Raw genomic sequence first — 27,411 nt, 5'->3', positions numbered from 1 at the left:
CCTCCTCTCCCATTTGCAAACTGAGCCCCACTGAGGTCTCTGGGAACCCCTCACCTGCACTCTTCCCCTACCCAGCCGCCAGTAGGCAGGTTCTCAGCCTAATTGTATCCTCATCCTCAATAACTTTGAACCCAGGGAAATTTACGAACCTAGGTGTTGCAAATTTTACTGGTAATGAGTTAATTTACACAGATGGTTGTCGCTTCTCCTCCAGCTTTCCAGCCTCTCCGCTGGAAAAGGCAGGAAGCTGATTGCAAAGGAGTAGGGGGGATTTCCAGATCAGCCCTGGCTCCAGCTCCAAAGCCTCACTCTGGCTCAGGACCCCAGTGGGGCTCAGCTCCTCCACCAGACCCAGAGCAGGTCCAGCTTTGCCCACTGACATCATCAACTCTAGATCTGGTTAACCCTGTGCTGCTCAGATCCTACACAGAACTGAAACAAAGCCACTTGACCCACTAGTTGGGGGGTGTAGGAGAAGAGATTTAATTATAAGTACTTTTTAAATCTCAGGAGATGCATTTTTGCAATTGCTTGTGTTGGCTTTTCAACCCAGAAGGCCTCAGATGTGTGCTAAAGCATCTTGTGAAATTGCTAATGGGGGACGCATCACCTCGAGTCAGACATTGCCGAATATGGCACCCTCCAGCAAGGAAGGTGTTGACCTCCTTGCTGTGTGAAAACCTCTGTGGTATGTGGTTCTGCAGGCAAAGTAGCTGGACACCGCCTCCCAGCCCTGCACCCGACCATGGGAAAGCTGATGGGCAACTGTGTTGGTAATAATAATATGTACTATTACATATAATGTTATCTGTCATAATGATATAATGGTGTCAAATATAATTCATTACTTGTTAACATTTGGCCTTCAATGCCTTAACCCAGTGGGTTGCAAAGTCGGCTAAACGTTCCAGTCACCTAGGGAGCTCTGCCAAATCCCTGTGCCCCGGCAACACCCCAGACCAATCAAATCAGAATCTCTGGGATCAGGAGCCAGTGGGCAGTATTTGTTAAAGATAATTCCAGGTGATTCCAATGTACAGCAAAGTTTGGGAACCACTACCTGAATCCAAAGGAGAGACATTGAGAACCCTGGACAGGCAAGCAGGAGCTAACATTTTGAGCTGAGTCGACTCTCCACATAAAGTACTGTCTCCTCCATCCTCTTGCCTGTTCCAACCCTGCAGAATTTGTGTATGCATGTGGGGTCGGGGGGGGACGGTGCAAGGGTCCCCTAGGTATATAACGTCTCTAAAGCAGGGGCTGTAAGACACTATGTTTTATGAACCCACCTACTAGCAGCCTGGGCTCCTGCCAGCCTCACATTACCCATTCTGGGCCCCAGTCAACCTGAGCCACACCCTGTCCCTCATCTACCCCCTCACCTCCCAGTCTGTGACCATCTTGTTTCCACCACTGTAGTGCATGCCCTAAATCCTGGCTCCAACTGTCTGCCTGCTAACCATCAATGCAGGTACAACCCAAAGACCATTTCCTCCATAAAATCTACCCTGATCCTCTCTCCACCTCGTCACTTCAAATGTGAGTAGGGCCTATAGATTTAATGAAAAGAGTATTGCACGTGGGTCAGTAGACCTGGTTGTGATGCTTTATCACTGTAGCAGAAATGCTAGTTATTGAGTTGATTTTGATTCTCCCCTTCTTCCTTAATAACTGACTTGAGGCAACAATACGCTCAGCTCAATAAACTGCATTTCTAACCTTTCTTGTTGATGGGAGTGGCCAATGAGATGGAAATTCTAGATGGTGTTTCTGGGAAAGCTCTTCAGAGTGAATTGACTTGGTTTGGAGAAAGGCATGCTTCGCCTCTCTGCTCCCCATCACGTCATGGCTGGAATTACAGTAACCATCTTGAGCCTCTGAGGCAACACTGAGGATAAAGCCACTCAGAATGACAAAGCGTAAAGATAAGAAGGTATGGTCTTTAAGGACCTCTATCTTGATCCACCTTTTTATTAACAGCCAAACGTAACTTGAACTGGAACCAAGAGCTGAGGGCTCTTTGGATTTGGGGTCCTGATTTCAACTTAATATATCAACAGAGGTCCTATATAACTACCTTCAAATCATTGCAAGCAGTAATGAGAAAATATTGATTAAAAAACATGGTAGTAGATGATCAAAAACAGAAGGTATTTAACCATTGGGGATTGCTTTTAAGTGTAGCGTGTGGGAGTAATCTTATAGATAGATAACCAACAGCCGATTTTCCCCGTACTATGTATCGAACAATTTATTCTTCCCCCACTTATATGAAATTCCATCTTTACACACACACACACACACACTATCTCATGGATCTATTTGTCCGTTTCTGTGCCAATAACTCATTGTGCTAATTAGTAGTAAGAAAGTCCCTCCCCGTGTTCTTTGTAAAATTTTTCTTGGCTGTTATTACTCATTTTCTCTTTCTAATGAATTTTAGAATCAGCTTCTCGAGTTCTATAAAATATCTCACTGGTATATCGATTGGGATTGAATTACATTTATAATTTCTAGAGAATTGACATCTTTACTATAATAATAGTGCTTATAATGTGCCAGGTACTATTCTATGGGCCCTGCCATGTGCCAAGTAATTTTCTAAGCACTTGGGATACATTTGCAAAAAAAAAAAAAGGAAAAAAATAACAGAGATTCTTGCCCTCAATGAGCATATATTTTAGCAGACTTAGGCAATAAACAATAAATATATGAAATAAATAAATGAAGTAGCATGTTAGAGGGTAGTAAGTGCCACAGAAAAGAAAACAAGTGGGGAGAGTAGGATATGGGAGTCAGGAGAGCAGGGTACAGGTCACAGCCTTATATAGGTTAGTCATGGGGCAGTAACTCGTTTAGCCCTACCTCTATGAGTTAGAGACTATATGATTATCAACACTTTACAGATAAAGGAAACTGAGACGTAAAGAGGTTAAGTAACTTGCCAAGGTCACACTGCTAGGAAGTGGCAGAGTTAGGATTCGAACTTGAGCAGTCTGAGCTCCAGAGTTCTGGAGCCAGAGTCAGTATTCTTAACCCTATGCTACATCCCATCCAGGTTCCAGGTATATTTCCCCATTTATTCATGTCTTTCTATCCATCAGTAAATTGTGACATTTCTTGTTAGGTTTTTTGCTAGGTATTTATAATATTTCTTGCTATTGTCATGTGGAATATTTTTACCATGACATTTTCTAATTAGCTTTTGCTAGTGTATGAAAAAGCTATTGATTTTTATGTGGTAATCAGCCATCTCTTTGAATGCATATTAGTTCTAATAGTTTTCAGGTTGATTTTTTTGGATTTTATAATTAGAAACGCATATAATGACAGTCTGTCTCTTTCTCTCCATTACGTTTTTATATTTCATTTTTGTTATCTTTCAGATCTAAGTATTTGCTAATTTCCACTGTGATTCTGTTTTTAACCCATTGGTTATTTAGAAATGTGTTGCTTAATTTCCAAACATATAGGGATTGTCTAGTTATCTTTTTTGTCATTGATTTCTAGCTTAATTCTACTATGGTCAGACAATGTACTCTGCATGATTTCTGTCCTTTGAAACTTGCTTTATGGCCCAATATATGGTCAATTTTGGTAAATATTCCATGTGCACTTGAAAAAAAAGTATATTCTGCCATTGTTAAATGCAGTGGTCTGTAATTGTCAGTTAGGTCAAGTGTGTTAACTATATTCACATGTTGAATTTTCAGAGTGTAATATAAATTATTACAGGGCTGTGCAGGGACATTAAAACACTTTAATTTCATTTACTCTCTCCTGCCACTTGTGCTATTTATAACATGTAATATTTATATTTATATGAGTTCATTATTTTTGTTTAACAGACTCAATATTTATTAAGATTTTTCCATATAGTAATAATTACCTTTTCCATTGCTCTGTATTCTTTCTTGCATCTATTAGCTTTCACTTGGCATAATGTTCCTGCTGCCTGAAGAACACACTTTATGGTATTTTCTTTAGTGAAAGTCTCCTGGTGATGAATTCTCTCAATTATTTTTTATTTGAAAATATCTTTGGCCTTCATTTGTAAAAGATAACTCAATGAATACAGAGTTCCAGATTGGCAATTATTTTATTTCATTACTTTTAAGATGTCATATTTTGTTTGCTTTTGGCTGTATTGTTGAGAAGTCAATATCAATCTTATAGTTTCTCCTTCAAAGCGGGTGTGTCTTTCTTTTCTTCTGGCTGCTTTTAAGATTTTTGCTTTGTCTTTAGTTTTCAGTAGTTTGACTATGATGTGTGTAGGAGGAATTCTGCTTGTGTTTATAGAACTTGCTGAATCTTTGGCTCAATGTGTTTCATCAATTTTAGAAAATTCTCAACCATTATCTCCTCAAACATTGCTTGTCTCTCCTCTCCTTCTAGGATTCCAATCCCACAAGTGTTAGATTTTTTTCACACTATTCCATACTTTTTCACCTTCATTTCTGTATTTTCTATCATTTTATCCCTTTATGCTTCAGTCCGAAAAATTTTCTTCAGAATTATCTTCCTATTCACTAGTTTTCTCTTCAGCTATATTTAATCAGTTCTTAAACCTATCCATTAAGCTCTTAATTGATTGATTTCCATGAGTCTCACAAAAGCTCAGCTCAACTGCTTAGCTTCTCATCCACAGCTTTTCAGAATCAGCAATGTCTTAGAAGGGTAAAGCCCCACCAAATGCCCGACTCCCCTCCCTGAGCTTCCCTCCTCTCTGGGATCTTGGCCCTGCAAATCTTCCCTTGTTTGTTAGATCTCTGATAAATTCAAAGAAGTGTTTTTAAATATTTTGTCCAGCTTCTGTAGCTGTTTTCAGTGGGAGGGTTGCTATGGAACAACCTATTCCACCATTGCTGGAAGTGGAATGTCTCCATTATTTTGGGAGGCAGCATAGTGCCTAAAAGGCTTTGAACTGTGTCTGGCACAATAGTATGTACTCAATAAGTTTATGCTATTATTATACATGAAATTAGCCTATAGTTCCCTTTTTTGTCTTATCCTTGATCAGTTTTAGTATCATTATTCTGACAGCTTTGTAAAATGAGTTGGATGGCATTCCATATTTCTCTATCCTCTAGAATTCTTTATATGACATAGAGATTATCTGTTCCTTGAATATTTGATAGAACTAACCCACAAAATTGCTTGGACCTACTATTATATTTAGGGATAATTTTTTGGCTATGTTTTCAATTTATTTTATAGTTATTAGCTATCTTAGAAATTCCATCAGGAACTCAGGAATTAGTTCTATTTAGGTTTTCTATTTGTTCTTGAAAAAAATTTACAAAATTCCTAGCAGAGGTTGAATATAATATTATTTAATAAAGCTTCTTCTGGGTCTGTGGTTGTGTCTCATTTATCATTCTAATATCATTTGTGGGTGTTTTTGCTTTTTAAATCACACCTGATCAATTTTACTTTATTCAATTTTTAGGAAAACAGCTTTTGGTTTTGTGATTCAAGTCTACTGTTGTTGTGAGAAGCAACATGTGTGGCTTTGGGCTGAGGTGGTTTAAAGCTCTCTCTTTCCCTGCCTTGGTGACATAGGAGGCTACACGTTCCAGGTGGAACAAAACAGATGAGTGGCATCCAACCCACATCAAACTCCATGTGAGAAGTAAACCTTAACTTTGTCCAGCCACTGAGATATCAAACTTTATTTGTAACTGCAGCACAATTCTGATTAGTATAAGAATTTAATTGTGGTACCCTAAAACATGGTCAAACATTAAAAGTTCCACGGATATTTAAAGTGAATTTGTATTCTTTGCCTCCACTTGTGTAATCCTTTATTTTTTAGTTGTTCTGAATTTATTTAATATTTAAAATATCTTTCCAGTGTATTAAGGACTTTAGGGTAGGAAAGGACATATATTCAGCCCCCATTTTGATCCAAACTCTGTCTTTTGTCTAGTTATATTCTGAAAGAGTTTGCATTTTGTAACTGGAAATGGATTTTTTTAAAAAAGACAGGTAGTAAACGTCATGTAGGCTTTATCATTTTAGTGCTAAGAAAACATAAGCTTTGTAACTACAATGTCTTTATTGACAAGTCAGAAGATAGTGAGTTATAAACATGAAATTCACACCCTCTCCCCCGCCCCCTGCCACCCGCTCACTGCCTTCAACTATGTCCTTGTCTGCTAACGCAATCTAAGGTAGACCTCATAGCATTCAGGTCACTTGCAGGATAAAAAATCTCCATTGCAGGCTAATTCAGTCAATTGCAAATTTTAATCTCAGAGTCTCCCCTCCTAAGCAAGTGCCAGCTAGGCTTCTTCTAGTAGAACTTGCAATGAGAAAGGGGTTGCCCTATGACAATTAACCCCTTCCTCCTTGGGTCTCATGTGCAAATGTATGCAAAGATAGGGCAATGTGGCACTGTTTAGATCATAGGGTTACTCAGAAGCTATCATTGATAGAGTTTGTCCTTTAGCCACAGGCACAACAGGAAATGTCTTATTCAGCATACTTTAATTATATACATCCCAAAGAAATGCTTAAAGGGATGAAGAAAGTTCACTCTTTTGAAGGCCACAATACTCCCATATTGGTTTAAAAAAAAAGAATCTTGTGTTCATACTACTGGTGATATATATTTTGTATTCCTTTATTTGGAGATTGATAAATATTTATTAAGTATACATGAGTTCCTTGTAAAGCTTAAGATTCTGGAGTACAGAAGTGTCAATACAGACAATATCCCTGTCCTCCAGGAGCTTACATTTTAGTAAGGGGTAGACATACCGGAAATAAAATTTGTGGTAAGTGATATGAAAGAAATAAAAATGGGGGATGTTGTTACCATACAAAGGCCATGATCTGCTCTCCACGAAAGAGAAGTCCCATTGTCAAGAGGCAAGATGGTGGAAAAGAAAGGGCAGTTTATTACAGCTTGCTAGCAAGGGGGAAGATGGCTGACCAGTGTCTCAAAGAACCATCTTACAGAACAAAGACTACAGGCCAGTTAATATAAAGGGCTGGTCTCCGAGTGGAGGAGGCATCTCGTCCCAGGGTGGGGGCATCCATCTGATTACTGGGTGGAGGCATCTGGTCTCAGGGAGGAGGCATCCCTCTGGCCTTAGTTCATGGCTGTCCTTTGTTTTACTTGATATGCATCAGAGACTGTCGCAATGCCCTCTACCCTGATCTTTCAGTTGTCATTGATGATGGCTATCAGTATAGACTCTCTGCCCGGGGTTCATCACATCACATTCCTAAGGAACTCAAAAGAACAAAGTTATCAACTTATAGCACCTGGGAGGGGCCATAAAATCCAAAGTTAGTCAGAGGTCATTCTAAGTTACAATATTGTTTCTTTTCTACAATATGGCTTCCCTTATGTCAACCTTGTATTGAGCCAGTATCAACGTGATGGAGTGAGGGGGAGTGTAAGACTACTTTAGAACCATCAGGGAAGACTACTCTGAGGAAGGATATATGAGCCAAGATCTGAAGCACAATAAGGAACCAGGCACTCAAAGGGCCTGGGAACGAGTTTCAGGCAGAGTGAATAGCAATTGTAATGTAATCCTGAGACAGGAATGAATTCTGTATAACAAACAACAAAGGAGACCCAGCTGGGATGCTGTTCCATGAAGGAAATTGTTGACGAGTTAGGCAGGGACTAGATGAAGTAGAGCCTTATAGGTCATGGGCAGAAATTTGAATTTTATTCCAAATGCTATGGGAAGCCTATAAAGGGTTTCATAAAGGGATAGAAATGGACTGGTTTATTTTTTTAAAGGAAAATTCTGGCTGCCCATAGAGAATAGAATCTAAGGGTACAAGGGAGGAGGCAGGGAGCTCAGGCCAGAAGCTGTTACCATGGTCCAAGCAACACAGTATGATGGCTGGGACCAGGGCAGCAGCATTAGATATGAAGATAAGTAGGTGAACTAAAGATATATTTAGAGATACAATTATTAAGACATGCTGACATATTTTCTATGGAGGATGAGGAAATAGCAGGAATCAAGGATGATTCCTAGGTTTGGGGTTTAAACAACTGGGTTAATGGTGGTACCATTTACTGAAATATAAAAGAGTGGGGAGGATTGAGATGGTGGTAGAGTAATCAAGAATTCAGTTTAGGATATAATAAGTTTGAGACGCCTATGAGATATTCAAGTGGAAAAATCAGGTAGGCAGTTGGAATAGAGTTATAAATTGTGTGCATACATAGGGATGATATTTAAATCCATGGTACTAGATGAAATCATTGAAGATTAAAGTACAGTAAGAGAATCTCAGGCTTTGAGGTCTGAGCTATGGGGCACTCCCACACAACTACAATATTTCTATCCTAATTTTTGCAAAGCAGCTTACAAGGAAGAAGATCTCTGCAAAGAAGGAAACTTGGGGGAATTAACTCAATAGTAGTCTATGATATATTCACGGAAACAAACAGCATTATCTTAATTTTCCACTCCATTACATGGGGCCATCTCCCACCCAGAAGAATGCTATAACTTTCACTGCAACAGTTAGAATGCTGAATACAAGGCCAGAGCCCTTTAACATGCTGCAGATAGGTAACAGAAAGAGTCAAATATTTTTCTCATTAAAGCCTGGTGCAAAACAAGTAAAAGAATTAAAATTTGCAAGAAAGATGAGTAAGATGCCTAATTGTACCCAGGTGTTTGTAGTTCCCTAAATCCTGCTCTAAATTATATCCTCCTTATATTTAATATTTATGCTAATACTAGTTACTATTTATGCATAGTTGATTTAGTAAAGTGTTCTCTCTCTATGGAAAAAAATGTAAATTAGTGGAAAATCATGATAATTTTCTTTAATTCTATTTATCGTGTTGAGCTGTTCATGACATGATACCATAACCAAAACACACCTTCCACTTGTCAGCAGCTTATTCAAATTGCAGAGAAAACAAGGGTGGAATAAACAGTCTCTGGAGTGTTAGCTTTGCATAGCAAAGGGTATATGGAGATTGTAAATAGCATAGCTACTAAAGAGTCACCAACTTGCAGAAACACTGTCAGACTAAGAAGTATTACAACAATTAGTTCCTGGAGGTAGAATCACTCTGCTAGTAACATGCACGTTACTTTTTCATATTTATGTAAGTAAATCATTGATACAAAAACAATCTTATCTTACTGCTTCTATAAGTAAATTCCAAGCCAATGAATGACAGGGATGGATGAATTAAATTAGCCATATCAATGTATGTTTTTTAAAGTATTGGGTCCATCAAAATCCCAGTTATTTATTTTTCCTGAGACAAAAACATTTTTCTAACAAAAAAAAATTGATAGAAGATTAGTGGTTGAATCAGAGATGGATACAGTAAACACAAAAAGAAAAGTTTTTGATATTTTTAAATATTTCAAAGAACTAATATAATAACTGTGTAACTCCAGCACTAGTCACATCATCAGGGACAGAAGCAGTGGTTCAGGCCATTTTTTATTTGTGTCATGGCTGTCAGGAAACTCAAAACCAAATCTGAATTTAAATCACAGTAATGATGTCAACCCCTTGGTAGCATATTTCTTTCTTCCTTTCTTTTGTCCCCGTTTTCTATTTTTTGTTGTTGAGTAGGCAGTGGCACTTCAGAGAGCCAAAATGCTCACCTGGTCCAGTCTGGAAATCCCAACTGCTTTTCATCTGTCTTCTTCCCAGACTTGAGTTTACATTACAAGAGCTATTGGAGGTGTGCCGGCACCAGGTTTCTCTGCACAGTGTGAGAGTATGCTTTCATGAATATGACCGCAAGTTGTACTCTAAGAGCTTGGGGTTAGTAAATCCATCCTGTAGAGCCACTATGGTTTACTGAAACCTGAAGTGAAGGAATATGCAGAATCCTTTACTTTCCCTGAGCTTTTGATCAGACAACTTAAAGTTTTACTATTAAACAATGGTTAGTGTGATGGTTTGTGTTACTGATTGAGAGAAGACGTCTATGTGCTTTGGAAACCATTCAAACAGCAATTTAAAAAGAGAGATTGGTAGATACGATGTTCTATTATGAAACTTCATATTGGGAACCATGATCCAGAATGAAGTTCTATTCTTGTCCTGACCCCCTGCCTGATTGATCTCAATCCCCGCCTGAACTTCACCTTTTGCATTACCTATTCCCTGCACTCATGCTCGAGCACACAGGTTAGTCACACATCTCTATTCTTCTCCACCCAGGATTAAAGTTGGGAAATTTATTTATTTATTTTTCTGGATGAGATTAAAATTTATTTATTTTTTACAACTGTCATTTTTTTATTGAGGTAACATTAGTTTATAACATTATATAAATTTCAGGCGTACATCATTATATTTTGATTTCTGTGTAGATTACATCATGTTCACTACCTAAAGAGTAATTAACATCCATCACCACACATGTGCCCAGTCACCCCTTTCACTCTCCCCCCTTCCCTTTCCCCTATGGTAACCGGTAATCTGATATCTGCATCTATGTGTTTGTTATTGTTTTTATCTTCTGTTTATGAGTGAGATCATATGGTATTTGACTTTCTCCCTCTCACATATTTTGCTTAGTATAATACCCTCAAGGTCCATCCATGTTGTCACAAATGGCTGGATTTCATCGTTTCTTATTGCTGAGTAGTAATCCATTGTGTATATATACCACATCTTCTTTATCCATTCTTCCCTTGATGGGCACTGAGGTTGCTTCCAAGTCTTAGCTATTGTGAATTATGCTGCAGTGAACATAGGGGTGTGTGTATCTTTACGCGTCGGTGTCTTCATGTTCTTTGGATAAATACCCAGCAGTGGAATAGCTGGATCGTATGGTAGTTCTATCCTTAATTTTTTGAGGAATCTCCATACTGTTTTCCATAGTGGCTGCACCAGTTTGCACTCCCACCAGCAGTGTATGAGAGTTCCCTTCTCTCCACATCCTCTCCAACACTTGTTATTTCTTGTCTTATTGATTATAGCCATTCTGACAGGCATGAGGTGGTATCTCAATGTAGTTTTGATTTGCATTTCCCTAATACTTAGTGCCGTTGAACATCTTTTCATGTGCCTGTTGGCCATTTGTATATCTTCTTTGGAAAAAATGCCTGTTCAGATCTTTTGCCCATTTTTTAATTGAGCTGTTAGTTTTTTTTCTTGTTGAGATGTATGAGTTCTTTATATATTTTGGATGTTAACAGCCACATGCAAAAGAATGAAAGTAGACCATTATCTTATACCATACACAATGACTTGTATGGATTAAAGACTCGAATGTAAGACCTGAAACCATAAAACTTCTAGAAGAAAACATAGGAAGTACGCTCTTTGACATTGGTCTTAGCAGCATATTTTCAAATACCATGTCTGACAAGACAAGGGAAACAGTAGAAAAAATAAACAAATGGGGCTACATCAAACTAAAAAGCTTCTACACAGCAAAGGAAACCAACAAAAAGATAAGACAACCTAACAATTAGGAGAATATATTTGCAAACCATATATCTGATGAGGGGTTAATCTCCAAAATATATAAAGTTGGGAAACTTATATGGTTTTCTGAGCCAGCCCTGATGGCCTAGTGGTTAAAGTTCGGTGCTCTCACCACTTCAGCAGCCTGGGTTCAGTTCCCAGGCATGGAACCACACCACTCCTCTGTCAGTAGCTGTGCTGTGGTGGCGGCTCACATAGAAGAACTAGAAGGATTACAACTAGAACATACAACTATGTGCTGGGGCTTTGGGGAGGAGAAAAAAAAAAGAGAGGAATATTGGCAACAGATGTTAGCTCAGGGCAAATCTTTCCCTGCAAAAAAATAAAATAACATAAAAGACAAACAGTTTTTCTATACCAGCTCACACATCTATTTTCTGCTTTGGATTTTTCCAAATCAGGTAGGAAAGAAGAGGTAAGGAAAACAAAAGGCGAATGAAGGAATTGGAGGGTAAGAAAATGAAATCAAAAGAAGTAATACAAAGAGGGAAGACAGAAAAAGCTTCCCAGCAGGGATGGCAATATGACTTCAAGAAACCACTGGGTAAGGGCCTAGAGACCTGGGGTTTGATCCTAGCTTTGTCATGGACTCCATGTATGACTGTGGGCAAAGCTCTACCACTCTGGTGTTCAGTTTGCTCTTCTGTGAAATGGAGATAGTTTTTTTTTTTAATCCCTAATTTTTACCTCATGACAGTGTTGTAAGAGCCCATAAGATGACATGTGTAAAAATATTTTGCAAACCATCAATAGCCAAACCTATCTAAGGGATTAGTGATGGGAGACTCAAATAGGAACCAACAAAATCAGAACAGAAATGGCAATTCTTTTTTTATCTCACATGCCACTTAGTTTCATGTTCTTCATAACCCATTAATCATTTAGAATATTCCTGTGATCTATTCATCTAACAGTGTCTGATTTTCTTTATCTTTTTCCTAGTTTCTACTTCGAACTGAACTTTGTAGGCAAACATTGCCTGGGTGCCTCTTCAGGAGGCAAAAAATAATGGGGATATGATTGCTACATTACTTTGTGCTATGTTGCATAAGGACATATATTGGTAATAATCTCTTAAGTGCATACAGTATAAGTCTGGTCCCACATCTGTGATTAAATACATAAACACAAATACATACATACTCATACACACACACCACAGTGAGGTCCTCACTCTCCTTTTTACACCTAGCATGTCACACAATAGAGCAGTGACATGGTCCTTGCAAAGGAAAATCTTGCAATCTAGCTCACGTTGTTAACTTGTTCACCCGGAAATTATTTTACTCGATGAGATGCTCCACCAATTTCACATGTTCTGTTTCTATTTTAATGTGAATTGAGGCCGAACTAAATCATCTTAAAGCATCTGTCAATAGGCAGTTATCCAGCCACTTAGTTTCATGTTCTTCATAACCCAGTGTTATCATTTGGAATCATTTGTGTGATCCATTTATATAACAGCCTCTGAGCTTTCCTTCTTTCTTCTACTTTCTCTTTAAGACTGATCTTCTTAGGTAAACAGGCACTAAGTGGTCACAGATTTCATCAGGAGGCAAAAGTGAGGAGAGGAGCCAGATTACTAGGTTATTTTGTGTCATATCCCAGAAGGAAAAACCTATGTCAGTAATAATCCCTTGAACTTATAAAGTGCTTTGAAAACAGCCCAATGCTAGTTATGTGACTATTGATGTCAGCTCACTTCCCTGCATTTATTTCTTCATTTGAAAATGGTGGTAATATTGGTGACTTAAGGAGCCTATTTGAGGTATTGCCATTCAACCAATTAGAAATCAACCTAGTCATTTTCTCATTTAGCCCCCTTCTCTCTATCTTGCCCGTGAGGATATCATGAAGGACTTTGTCAGATGCCTTTCTGAAATCCAGATTCACTGTGCTCAACATTTCCCTGATCTACAAGGATAGTAAGAATCCTCGGGGCCGGCCCGGTGGCGCAAGCGGTTAAGTGCGCGCGCTCCGCTGCGGCGGCCCGGGGTTCGCTGGTTCGGATCCCGGGCGCGCACCGACGCACTGCTTGGCAAGCCATGCTGTGGCGGCGTCCCATATAAAGTGGAGGAAGACGGGCACGGATGTTAGCCCAGGGCCGTCTTCCTCAGCAAAAAAAGAGGAGGATTGGCGGATGTTAGCACAGGGCTGATCTCCTCACAAAAAAAAAATAAAAAAAATAAAAAAAGAAAAAATAAAATGCTTTCTTTAAAAAAAAAAAAAAAAAAAAAAAAAGAATCCTTACGGAAAATTAAAAAGAAAGAAGAAGATGAGGTTGTTTGGAGTGATCCGCGCTCCACATCGCCGTGCTATCTTCTGCTGATGGTCACCTCACTCCACAATTGCCCACAAAATGTGTATTTCCACTCGGCCAAATTGCCAGAACTTTAATTTAATTGGTAAGTATTTTTTAAAAATAACCATTTTCTCATTTTTAAAATAAAATCAACTTTTCCCCAGTTGTCGCTTCTCTTCAACAGTTTCTTGAAAATCTTGGAGAGGAGTTTACATCCAATAGGAGAGAGAAATTTGGAGGAAGTATCCCCTGGATGCAAATCCCCATCCATTCCTCACCTGCCCACAGAGGACCTTCAGTTCCTCCCAAGGAGTCTCGTGGCCTTCCCGGGTTAGTGGCAGCACCACTGGTGATGTCCTAAGGAGATACTCGAGTCACTGAAAGGCATGTACACAGTTATACACTTCTCATTCTCATTTCAACCAACATTCACAGAGGGCCTACTCTACACCAAAGTCCTGTAGACACAGAGTAACTCTTCACAGAATTCACAGAGTAGTGTGTAACACAAATGCATGAGCAAATAAATATAACCCAATTGTAAGTGTATCTGAACTTACATAGTAGAACTATGGTTTCAGTTCATTCAATCGTCCCATGTTTATGGACATTTCTGTTCTAGCTAAGGATGGGGCTAGGTATAGCTTGGTTCACTGCAGGACAAGACAGGCTGGATGGGACCAAGGCCTGAAAATATGCTGGATTAATGAAGCAAAACAGGTACATGGATGACAGGCCTTTCTATAGGTTCTGGAGGACAATTTGGTCTGGAACTTAAAGGTGCTATATAGCCACAGCTATAGCTTAGAGAAGTGGGATGATAAGGGTTCAAGCCTAGGTAGGTACTGCGTCTCCCAACAGGTGGCCCAAGTACAATTATGGGAAGTTTAGGAGAAGGCAATGCTTATATTCCAAGAAAGCAAGCTAGCTATCAGCATCAGGGAGATTCACTAGCAGGTATCAAGCCCTAGCTACCAGGCTGATGTCTAAGGGAAGTTCTCCAGTTAACAATTGCCCTGCCTACAGTACATTCTGAGCTAATAAAATTGACAATTAAGCCAATATAGTTGGCATTACTGCACATCTGAAAGGCTAGTGCTCCCCATGGAATAGTAAGTCTCAACTCTAAAACTACCTGCAGATATGACTTAGTCTACCTCCTGAGCACATGGTGAACAAGTAGTGGCTGCCAGATAGCCCTAAAGGTTAACTCCAATGCCTGCAGCCACCATTTCTGAAATCTGCCCCAAGTTCAAACCCATATGAATGCGTCCATTGAGAAAACATCAAAACTGAGTATGAGGGCCCCCAAACCACTGGAATTATTGATGAGAAGAGAGGGGTAAGGATTGCATAGATTAGTGGTCTTCATTTGGAGAGGATGGGCAGGGGACCAGGAGAGAGGAAGAAAAGTGGGGGAGATGTGATGTGTAATTTGAATAAATTCCCCAAGTTCTTCTTTCTCACTTACGCATAACCAGTTGAGAATCAGTGGCATAGTTGAATAATTTTATTCAATATCAAAATCTCTATCCTAGGGGATTGAAATGTTTGTGATATTTGGAGAAGGCACTAGAAAAATCACCTTAGCTGGACTAACATTTAGGAGAAGGAAATCCAGTAGCTTTTCAAACAATTAAAAATTCTAACCCTTAAATAAAGTATATAAATGCACCCATTTAACAAGAACGTGTTTACAAGCAAAGTGCTTATTGAGGCTTGAGCACCATGACTCAGAATTTTCTTTCAGCTAGAAATTAAGTCCCAATTGGAGATCCATAAAATACTGACACACCACATCTCACTCTCACCCTCACAGTTTTCTGACACAAGCCCAGGGGCATAAAATGTTTAAGGACATTTTCTGAAAAACTTAAGGGGCTTTATAAACATCACGAAGCTACACTAAACCTAGATCTGTTAGAAGGAGAGCTCCAGAATCATTTCCTGGAGCTAGTCCCTGGCATGAATGTACTGGACTGGGAGTGAGCTCTGTGGTGCTGGCAGTGGGGCAGGAAGGGTATTGAGTGCTAGCACTGAAGGGATCTGTGAGAAGGGCCAAGCGTATCTTCTGCATTCTCACCTCCACTCAGGACACTTGGTACTAGCTTGTTACTTTCTCCTGAACTCAACTAAGAAGTTTCTTGTATTTTATATGACAGTTATGAGTGTATTGTAGTAGGAGGGCTTTTGAACTACATTAAGTTGACCATACTTCCAGAAGCATAAGTTCAACCCTTAAAATTAGAAGGGAAGAGTCCTTGTGTTCTTATAAAATTGATATTAAACATTAAGAGTGTTTTGGCAGATATGGGTATGTGCCACTTAGAACAGCCTTCAAGAAAGGACTTCCTGCCCCGCTGGAAGTTGACATCCTCCAGCTGTGAGCTCCGTCAGAGCCCACCTCAGCATTTGAACCAGTCATGCTCTTCACAGGGTGGCCTCAACTAATGACTGAACAAAATAGTGGTACAAGGGCCTAGCTGTTTCCATCCAGCAGGACTTAGCAGGACATCTTAGCGGGACTCCTGTAAGGAAGAGGCAGTCTTTGTTTTTATCTCCGCTTTGGGCTGGCAGAGACTGTCGGGTCTACCTTGTGGTCTGACAGCTCCCTCTGCCCAGATCTACTTCCTCCCTTTTCTTTTCACAGGTATTACTCCACAAGCAACTTTTTGTGCTCCTTACTCCATCCCACTGTCTGTTTCCCATAGAACCCAGATTGGCACATGTATCATACTAAGAATCTGGGAAGATTTTATGGATAAACTGACTCCACAAAATCACTCAAAGGGAAGGGTATAACACTAATGAAAAACACTATTCTTTTTTTTTTAATTGACTTCAAACTCCATGTATTTTTTTTTCTAATCCATATGTTGAACTCCTCACCCTTGGTACCTCAGATGTGATTATATTTGGAGGTAGGATCTTTTTTTTTTTTTTTTGAGGAAGATTGGCCCTGAGCTAACATCTGTTGCCAATCTTCATTTTTTTCTTTTTTCTCCCCCAAACCCTAGTACATAGTTATATATCCTAGTTGTAGGTCCTTCTAGTTCTTCCATGTGGGACGCTGCCTCAGCATGGCTTGATGAGTGGTGCATAGGTCCGCACTCAGGATCTGAACTGGTGAACCCCGGGCCACCAAAGCAGAATGCACAAACTTAACCACTATGCCACTGGGCTGGTCAGGAAAAACACTATTCTAAATGAGACTCTAAAGGGGAGAATTGAACTTGGAGTGGTACACTAGAACTCTGAAAATAGGAATGGACTGAGAATCAACAGATTTGACCTCCAGTACCTGTCCAGCTACTCAACACCAACATACACATGAACTGTTCCCTTAGGCATGCTGGAGTCTCCTTGATTATCTGATTTAAGCTTACAAATGAATACCTGCATAACCAGCCCTCCAGCCTCCACACTTTGGAAAAGGGGAACTCAAAGCAAGTTCCTGAGGAATGCATGTACCCCGATGCGCGTAGATAACTTTATTAATCTCTGGGATTCTGAGCACTACTGATAATGAATGGTGACAAAGACAATTGAAATTAAAATTCCATTATGTTTTCCTTTCACCAGCAATATTTGATGGTTTGAAAAGTTATTCATTGATACAACACTGCAAGGATGACGTGCCTTTTAAAAGATAAGCAAGAGAAAGATAAGAATGTATTCCACATGATTGAAGGGATTATCTAGTATATTTTCACATTTCTTGTTTGTCACTTTGATTTCTAGAGAATAAAGATCAAGTAAGTGTTGCAACCTTGTTCAAAATATCAGAGATCTCCCTTGAGAGGTTCAGTGTGGGAACTGACATTTCTGCATTCCCAGACAAGAGAAGAGAAAGATAGAACAGAGCAAAGGAGAGAGAGAGACAGAGAGACAGAGCCTAACAGAACTCAGGAGGGAGCTCAACCTAAGACTTGTCCTCACTGACTTGTCCAATTCCATAGAAAGCAACTGGCCTCAGCTTTGCATTAAATCAATGATATCCCAGCCAGAAATAGATATTACATGTAGAAAATGAAATGCAGTTTGAAAGCAAGAAAATATGGTAGAAATAGAAAATGGGGTAGCGGGTTATAGGAGATAAGCATTTTTTACTGATTTTTCTCTATAAATTTATAGTAAGAAATGCAATACTGATAGGAGGGTAAGGCTCACTGCATAGAGAGTAGGCAATGTCTACTATGAAATTTCCTCCATCATTCTTTCCCCCAGCACTCTGTTTATCAAGAGTCAGCTCTCATCCTCATCACCCTCTCTGATCAAATTCACATAAATGACCAACACACTCTTGGTCCCACCTCTGCTTAGACCAAGAACTTATTTCCTCCCAAGGCAGTTATCTGGTCCAACCCTCTCATTGGACACATGGGAAAAGAGTCTCAAAGAGAAGATGAGACAGAGTTGTCTAAGGTCACAACCACCAGTGAACAGATGAACTAGGAATAGAGTTCAGGTCCCTGTGGGGTTGAACTTCAGGCAGACCTGGAGACTCCTCCATTTACACAAACTTACTTTTATGGCCCATCTAACTGCAGGGAGGCTGGGAAGTGTAGCTAAGCTGTGTGTCCAAGAAGGTGAGAAGAACCAGGTATTAGTGAACAAGTTCTATATACCACTCTGACCATTCCCAACTCTTCTTAAAGGCATGTGATAGCCATGCTCATTTGTTAGATAGTAGGCAGCAAGAATATGAGTACATATTACCCGAGGAACACTCACCTCCATTCCCCAGGATCTGAAAATCCCAAAGAAGTTAAAAGCTGATGTGCCTTCTCTGTACTCTCTCTCTTTCTTTATCAGCCAGTCAGATGGAGGGGATTAAGTAGAGGATTTCCAAAGGCCCTAGTTACAGTGGAGCCTGATCTCTGAGTCACTACTTAGAGAACTACCCAAGAGAGCCACAAAACTCTCATCAGACTGTGTTATGTGCAAGAAATATACTTATATTGTGTTAAGCCACTAAGATTGGGGGTTGTTTATACAGCAGCTAGCATTAATTGCCTTGACTAATACAAAATTCCTACTTTCCTGAGGAGGGCCCAGGTTGAGCTTGTCAAAGGATTGCGTGGGATCTTACCCCATCTAACAGTGTGTTCATTTACTAGGGCTGCCATAACAAAGTACCACGGACTGGGTGGCTTAAACAACAAAAAGGTATTGTCTCATAGTTCTGGAGGCTAAAAGTCTGAAATTTAAGGTATTGGCAGAGTTGGTTCCTTCTGAGGGCCATGAGGAAAGGATCTATACCAGGCCTTTCCTTGGCTTATAGATGCATCACTCCAATCTCTACTTTGGTCTTCACATGGCATTCTTACCGTGTGTGTGTATGTGTCCAAATTTCTCTTTCTTATAAGGATGCCTATCATATTGAATTCGAGGCCCATCCTACTCCAGTATGACCTCATCGTAACTTGAGTAATTACATCTGCAACGACTCTATTTCCAAATAATGTCACTTCTGAGGTACTGGGGTTAGGACTTCAATGTATGAATTTGGGAGGAGGATGCAATTCAACCCCAAACAGATAGTATCATTGGCAAGGAGCTACCTTTGTGGGGACTTGAAAGTCCAAACACTGTTCCTCTCATGGGGAGAATGCTGTTGAGTCCCAAGTTTACTATAGCCAGCTTCATACAGTTACATCCTTGTTTTTGAGCTAACGAAACTTTATTTTCTATGTATTAGACATTGTCTTTCAATCACCATTATCCTTGTGACAAGCACAGTGTCTGACTGCGCTAAAGGCTGTGTTTGAACTGCCTATTTAGATCTTGTTATGGACTGAGTTGTGTCTCCTCAAAATTCATATGTTAAAGTCCTAACCCCCAGTGCCTCAGAATGTGACTATATTTGGAGACAGTCTTTTTTTTTTTTTTTGAAATGTACAGTTTGAGAAGTTTGGTTTTTTTTAGGAAGATTGGCCCTGAGCTAACATCTGTTGCCAATCATCCTCTTTTTTTCCTTTTTTTCTCCCCAAAGCCCCAGTAGACAGTTGTATATCATAGTTGTACATCCTTCTAGTTGCTCTATGTAGGAGGCCACCTCAGCATGGCTTGATGAGCGGTGTGTAGGTCCACACGCAGAATCCAAACGGGCCAACTCTGGGCCGCCAAAGCAGAGTGAGCAAACTTAACCTCTACGCCACCAGGCCGGCCCATGGAGACAGCCTTTAGAGAGGTAATTAAGGTAAAACGAGGTCATTAGAGTGGACTCTAATCCAATATGACTGGAAATTTTATAAAAAGAGGTGATTAGGACAGAGACACACAGAAGGAAGACCATGTGAGGACACAGGGAGTAGTCGGCCTCTACACGCCAATAAGAAAGGCCTCAGAAGGAACTGACCCTGCTAACACTTTGATCTCAGACTTCTGGCTTCAGAACTACCTGACAATAAATATCTGTTGTTTAAGCCACCTAGTCTGTAGTACTTTGTTTTGGCAGCCTGAGCAAATGAATACAGATGTCCTCAAGGGGAAGAGTCCTAGAGTGGAACAAGAGCTTCATTAGGATTCCTAGAGAGGCTGGGAAAAGCCTTCAGATCTGCCTCAGTGGCAGCCAGAGAAGCGCATGTCAATGGGTCTCTTTAATAGTTAAGGAAATGTTGCTGTTGCTGCTGCCCACTCCCCGCCTCTACCCTCCATCTTCAAAATTGGTTTGTTACAGGTATTTCCCACGACTTATGTTTCACCATGTCTGTGGATTCAAATGACGAGCCCTGACTCTGGATACTGGATTTCACAAGAAAATAGCGAGTGGACAAACCTGTGTAATCAAATCCATACCATATCAGAATGGGAACCAGAGCTCCAGTTGGGAGCCTTCCCCAAGTAGCAGGAACAACTGCAACCTAGGCATGAGGGCAACTAAATTAGCACTCCATAGTTAGTAGTTCCTTTACTTTAAACCACTAGTTTTTAGCCCATGATGTACTACAAGACCCGTCCCAATCACAAGCATGCAAGCAGGCTCCTGGGTTCCTGAGTCCCTGAATGTCAAATGTGGTGAGATGCTGAGGTGGCACTGCTAAAGTTAGAAGGCTCAAAGTTGCCAATTAATTCTGTGCAAAAAGATGTTTACATCAGCCTCCACTTTGGACCTAACCTGATATTCTCAAGCTTCTGCCAGTCTGGGGCCTCCTCAGAAGCAACCGCTTGTCTCAGGCCTGGAAACAAAGCAATCATTTACAGCAAAGTTACTGGCCTATTTGTTGGACAGCAACCGGCTATATTCATCCTCTATCCTCCTCCTACCCGCCCTCACCCTGTATTAGTTTTATGTTGCTGTGTAACAAATTACCACAAATTTAGCAGCTGTAAACAACACACATTTATTAGCTAAGTTTCCATGGGTTAGGGGTCTGGATACAGCTTAGTTGGGCCCTCTGCTCAGTCTCACAAGGCTGCAATGAAGGTGTCAGTCAGGCTGCATTCTCATGTGCAGCTTAGGGTCCTCTTCCAAGCTCCCATAGTTGCTGGCAGAATTTATTTCCTTGTGCTGTATGACTGAGGGCCCTGAATTTTACTGGCTCTTAACTGTAGACTTCCCTCAGGTCCCAGAGACTGAGGCAGTCGCAACATGGCTGTTTGTTTCTTCAAAGCGAGCAGTAGAATCTCTCCAGCTTGCAGGATGGAGTCTTAAATAACATAACATAATCATGGGAGTGACATCCCATTACCTTGCCATATTCTGTTGTTTAGAAGCAAGTTTCAGGTACTGCCCACACTCTAGGGGAAGGGATCATGCAAGGGTATGACTCATTGGAGGTCATCTCAGGGTGTGTCTGCCACCCCTACTCCCTGACTGCTCACATCCTTGAGGGTAACAAGCACGGCAGTTACTAACTGCTTCTGCTCATAATACCACCAAGTAAGCCTGGGGAGGGACTTAAGGTCTCATTTTTTGTTATTGTATTCTCTTTGCCTGGTTGTCATGCCAGGTGCATTCCTTTGTAGTCATCACTATCATGCTAGATAAGTCAGTCATGTATGGGTTATTACCTATGTGTGCAACAAGGCTCAGGACCAATCCCATAAAATAACACATGTGATCCCCGGACCAGCAGCATCAGCATCCCCTGCAAGCTTGTTAGAAATACAAATTCTCATTGTCCACTCCAGACCTGCTGAATCAGAAACTCTGGAATGGGGCCCTGAAGTCAATATTTTAATAAACTCTCCAGAGGATGCTGATACATGCTCAAAGTTGAGTAGCACTGAGTTCAGAAACAGGTTTTATGGAGAAAGCGAAACTTAAATAGCCAAGGAGCAGCACCAGAAGAGAAAATACAGGTTCTCTTGAGTTTGCAGGGCTGCCATAGCAAAGTACCACAGACTGGGTGGTTTAAACAATAGAAACTTACTGTCTCACAGTTCTGGATGCTAGCAGTCCAAGATCAAGATGTCAGCATGGTTAGTTTCTTCTGAGGCCTCTCTCCTTCATTTGTAGATGGCCATCTTCTCCCTGTGTCCTCACCTGGTCTTCCCTCTGTGCATGTCTGTGTCCTAATCTCCTCTTCTTATAAAGACACCAGTCAGATTGGATTACGGTCCACTCTAATGACCTCATTTTACCTTAACTACCTCTGTATAGACCCTATCACCCAATTCAGTCACGTCTGAAGTATGGGGGGTTAGAATTTCAACATATGAATTTGGGGGGTGACACAATGCAGTCCATAACACCTTGTTCTTCCCATATTCCCAAAGAGAGATGTATTGGGGCCAGAAAGTGACAGTAGAGGGATGCCTCCACACTGTGGGTCTCCCTTTTTGTCCTGTTCACTGGAGGAAAGAATAGGCTGCTTGGTGCCTGGCAGTCAGGATTTGAGTTTCTAGGCATTGTTTGAGAATGTCAATGGCTCAGCACTGGGAGAACTTGGGACCCATAGTATGTTGTCAGTCCCCTACTAGAAGAGTAACCACTGATCCTATTAGAAGCTGAGCTTGGAGATAGTCCACTCTCCAGAAAAACGGAAGGAGTGATCCCAGCTAACTGGTTGTCCAGCCCCTGGAGTGAGCTCCCAGGGTTACATTCAGGTAAGGCTGCCCACTGCACTACATTAGTAAGCTTCTCTGGGTCTCACTGGATTATGGGGACAAATGAAATCACACTGACAGTAATAGTTCAAATTTCATTGTCATGTTTCCTGCAAAGTCCACCTCAAGTATTTTTGGGTGTGTCTCATGTGCTCACAAACAATTTGCTCCCTCTGGGATGACCACTGTGCCCCTGGGCTATGTTGTTCCATCCATACTGCTGCTCCAGACAAGTACTGCTCACTCCACTGCTTTTCTGGCCACAAGAGCCCAGCACTGTCTGTTGTCTTTCTTCTGCCAGTGCCCATGCTACTGCTGCTATTAGATAAAGCAGATATAGCCTTGCATGGCTCTGAATGGCAGGCCCCATCAAGTGTTGCCAATTAAGCACTGCTCTGCCAGGTACAGCAGGCCCTGTCAGGGCTATTGTTTTGCCAGGAAGGGTTGTCTTTCCTCCTATTCTTCTGGGCATAAGAGGGATTCATATGTTGCCCCTGTGAGCTCTTACAATGACAGAACCAAATGTTATTTTTTGAAAAAGTGGAGAAGAATGTCCCTGTCCCTTTTGTGTTACACTCCGTTATTGAGTCTCACATTCCTTTTTGTGCCCACTGGAGAGACATTTGATACCAAGTTTGAAAGATCACATATTGTATCAGGTATCTATGCTTAGACCAATCAGCTATAGTCAAGGGGGCAAGATCACATTGCCCAGACTATGTGGTCACAAGCCTCAAGGGTTTGTCCTTATGTTTCAAAGCCATTTCTAGGGAATTAGGAAGCCATCCAATTATTATTGTTTTTTAATCTTTAACACGTTTATTCTATATTTGTATGAGAGTCATGTTTTCAACTTTTTAAAAATGATACATCATCAAAAATATAATTAAACTCTGTTTCATACCTAACTTGTTTTACACACAACATAAATTTACTGTTTTAATCATTTTAAGTATACAGTTCAGTGGCATTAAGTACATTCACATTGCTGTGCTACCATCCCCACCATCCATCCCCAGAACTTTTTCGTCTTCCCAAACTGAAACTCTGTCCTCATGAAACACTAACTCCCCCACCCCTGGCACCCACCATCCTACTTTCTGTCTCTGAATCTGACTACTCTAGGACCTCATACAGGTGGAATCATACAGTATCTGTCTTTTTGTGTCTTGCTTACTTCATTTAGCAGAATGTCCAGTTGGTTTTTACACTGTCCCATTATACTGGATTCTTTTATTAGTGAACAAACAAGGCACACCTGTCTTCATCTCAGAAAAATTTTTAAATGCCTCAATCCTGCCGCTCTTTCAGTTACAGACTTGTCCCTCCCTTCCTTTTACTTGACCACTCACTCTCTAAACAATTGTACTCTGGCTTCCACGCCACTCTCCAAGTTTACCCACGACCTCCTAATCAGTTAATTTAATTTAATGGCCTTTCCCCCTTGAACTCATCAATCTTGATGTCTCCATATAATTAAACATAAATTATTTCATTTACTCTACAAACACCCTGTGAGCTATGCAGGACTGGTATAATTGTTATACAATAGAAGATCATCTTATCTCCATTTTACAGATGGAGAAACTGAACCTCAGAGTTTCATTTGTTCATCCACACAACAAATAAGTATTGAGTTCCTCCTATATACTAATCCTCTACTGGGTGGTGGAGAGAGAATAGTGAGTACCACAGACACTGTCCATTTTCTCATGTAGCTTATAGTCTAGTGAGAAAGATAGACACCATTGTGCAAATTATCACCCACATGGGAATATAATTACCAATTGTGGTCAGCATTTTGAAGAGAAGATATACAATTGCTGAGGGTTCACAGAAAGACCTAATTCAGATTGAAAGTAGAGTGCAGGGAAGATGCCTCTTAAGAAGTAATACCAGGGAAAAGAGAAAAAGAGACATAAAGACAGAGACAAATAGAGAAAGAAACAGAGACAAAGAGAGACAGAGATCTAGGCAAAGGGAAGAGCACGTCCTTATTCCTTAGGGGAAAAAGAGCTGGATGTCTTTGGGGAACTGAAAGAAGACCTGAGCAGCTAGAGCAGACATAGCAAGCAGAAGAGAGAAAAGAGAAGAAGCTCAAGAGGGAGGCAGAATTTCATCCCAAGGGCAAAATGAAGCCTTAGAAGAATTTCAATCAGCAGAATTAAAAAAACAAATTCGACAGAACAAATCTGAACATATGAATACAAACAGCCTCTCACTCTCTTTCCCTATCCTGCACCCCAACTAGGACAAACAAATTTGGAGTTTTCTGGATGACTAGGTATTTGCTTTCCCTCCCCAAGAAACTTCAATATTTAAAGGTTAGGTAGAGGAGAAGGAACCACCAAAGGACACTCAAAAGGTGCATTTAGAGAAGTGAAGAGAAGCCAGGAGAATTCTGTCTTGCAAGACAAGAGAAGAGTGTATTTCAAGAAGGAAATCCTCAAGCTTTTGAATGCTACTGAGAAGTCCAGTGAGAGTAAGACTTAAGAGTGTCCATTGGATGCAGCAACATGAAGGTCTTTACTAACCTTAGTAAAAGCAGATTCCACAGAGTGGCAGGAGATAAGTCAGATGGGAGTAGGTAGAGAGAGATGTGTAGACTAGTTTTCTGAAAAGGTAAGGAGTAAAGAGGAAAAGAAAGATATGACAATAGCTGGAGGGAGGTATGTATTAAAGGGAGAGGGATTTTTAAGATGGGAGTTATTAGAGAATATTTGAATCCTGTGGTGAATGATCCAGTTGGAAATGGAGATTTTAAAGATTCAAGAGGTGGGAGAACATAACCAATGCAGCAAGGTCCCTTAGAAAGTAAGAGTGGAGAGAGAGAAGTCAAGACGGCAGCGTAAGCAGACTCTGAACTCACCTCCTCCCGCAGACACAGCCAATTTACAACTACTTGTGGAAAAATTACCCCAAGAGATAACTGAAAACTGGATAAGAGGAACTCCTGCAACAAATGACAACCCTAACTGAGGTGGAAGAGGCAGAAACTCCCTTCTGGAGAGGAAAAACGCCACCTTCACAAGCTGCTAGCTTCATGGCCACCTGGGAGCAGCCCACAGGTACGCAGCCCTCCCTGGAGGAGTGGGGCCCTGAGCCGGGGAGTGCTCCTGCTGTAGGCATTTTGTGGACCGAGCACAATCGAGACGAGTGGCATAATATCTGACTTTGCCTGATACTAAAACACTGGGGAGTACCCCCAGAAAAGCTGGTTCACAAAGAAATTAAAACCGGCTCTTAAAGGGCCCATGCACAAATTCACCCATTTCAGAAAGCAACTTAAAAAACCCAGAAAGAAAGGTGCACAGTGTTTTGGTGAAAACAGACTCACCTGATAGGCTCTGAGTGCATCGCAGTGAGAGGTGAGACCTCTCCAGGGACTAGGACATTGGCGGCGGCCATTGTTGTGGCCTGGTGTGGGCCTGCTGACACAGACACCATTGGAGTTCTCCCTGGGGCCTGCTAGCCCAGGGTCTGCCCCACCCACTAGAGCACCAATTTAATCCAGCTCAGCCAGGACAGGCAGCCCAGCCTTGGGACTGGCCCCACCCAACAGCAAGCCCTCAGGCAACTTCTGGGCCTGCATAGATTGGTGATTGGATTCTCTGCAGCCTAGCAAATGAGCCCAATTCAGTGGGGTAGGGCACGCAGAAGGAGCAGGTAGAGAGTGTGGGGCGGTGGTGGAGTGTGCGGGGCTCCCACCGTGGAGAGACTGGGTCCACTTCAGGAGGTCGGGGCGCACATATGGTGCAAGACTGTGTTGACTGTGTGTGTGGACCTGTGGGTCGCGGGGCTTGTCAGCTGCAGAAGACTTGTGCTTCTCAAAGACCCACATGGGGGTTTGCCCCACCTTCCAAAGCCTGAGACAATTGGGTGCTCTCGTGCCTGAGGCCAGCCCCACCCAGCTGCAATCCTCAGAGAGCTGAAAGGAGACCTAAAGGCTCGAGGCTTATAGCAATTGTAAGCCCCTGAGCCTAACAACCTGCCACACTGGGGGCCTACTCACTTAAAAAAAATACTGCAACACAAAAGTGCTATTAGAACTTGCAGCCAACTGTGCTGGGGCTCCCCACACCCAATAAAGAGACTGAAGGACCCACAACTACAAGCAGCTGAGCAATACAACAGCTGGCCACGAGCATAACTCAGCCTCCCTGGGCACTTACAGGGAGAGCAAACACGCCACAACAGAAGGACACACGTAGCCCTCATAGGGGTCACTCCTGGAACATTGAAAACTGAGAGAAGCACACTGCAGGCCTCCTAAGGCATCACTTATATATGGTCACCTATCCAATAGCAGGAGACGTAGCTGACCTACCTAATACATAGACACAAGCACAGGGAAAGAGGCAAAATGAGGAGGCAAAGGAATACATTCCAAGTAAGGGAACAGGACAAAGCCTCAGAAAAGGAACTAAATGAAACAGAAATGAGCAACCTACCCAACAGAGAGTTCATACAAAGAGTGTTAAGGATGCTCACTGATCTGGGGAGAAGAATAGATGAACTCAGTGAGAATGTCAACAAAGAAATGGAAGATATAAAAAAGAACCAATCAGAAATGAAGAATACAATACTGGAAATGAAAAATTCAC

Source organism: Ceratotherium simum, chromosome X (genome assembly GCF_057802395.1).
Source record: "Ceratotherium simum simum isolate JZ-2026a chromosome X, ASM5780239v1, whole genome shotgun sequence".
Classification (NCBI taxonomy): domain Eukaryota; kingdom Metazoa; phylum Chordata; class Mammalia; order Perissodactyla; family Rhinocerotidae; genus Ceratotherium; species Ceratotherium simum.
This window is presented reverse-complemented; position numbering follows the sequence as displayed.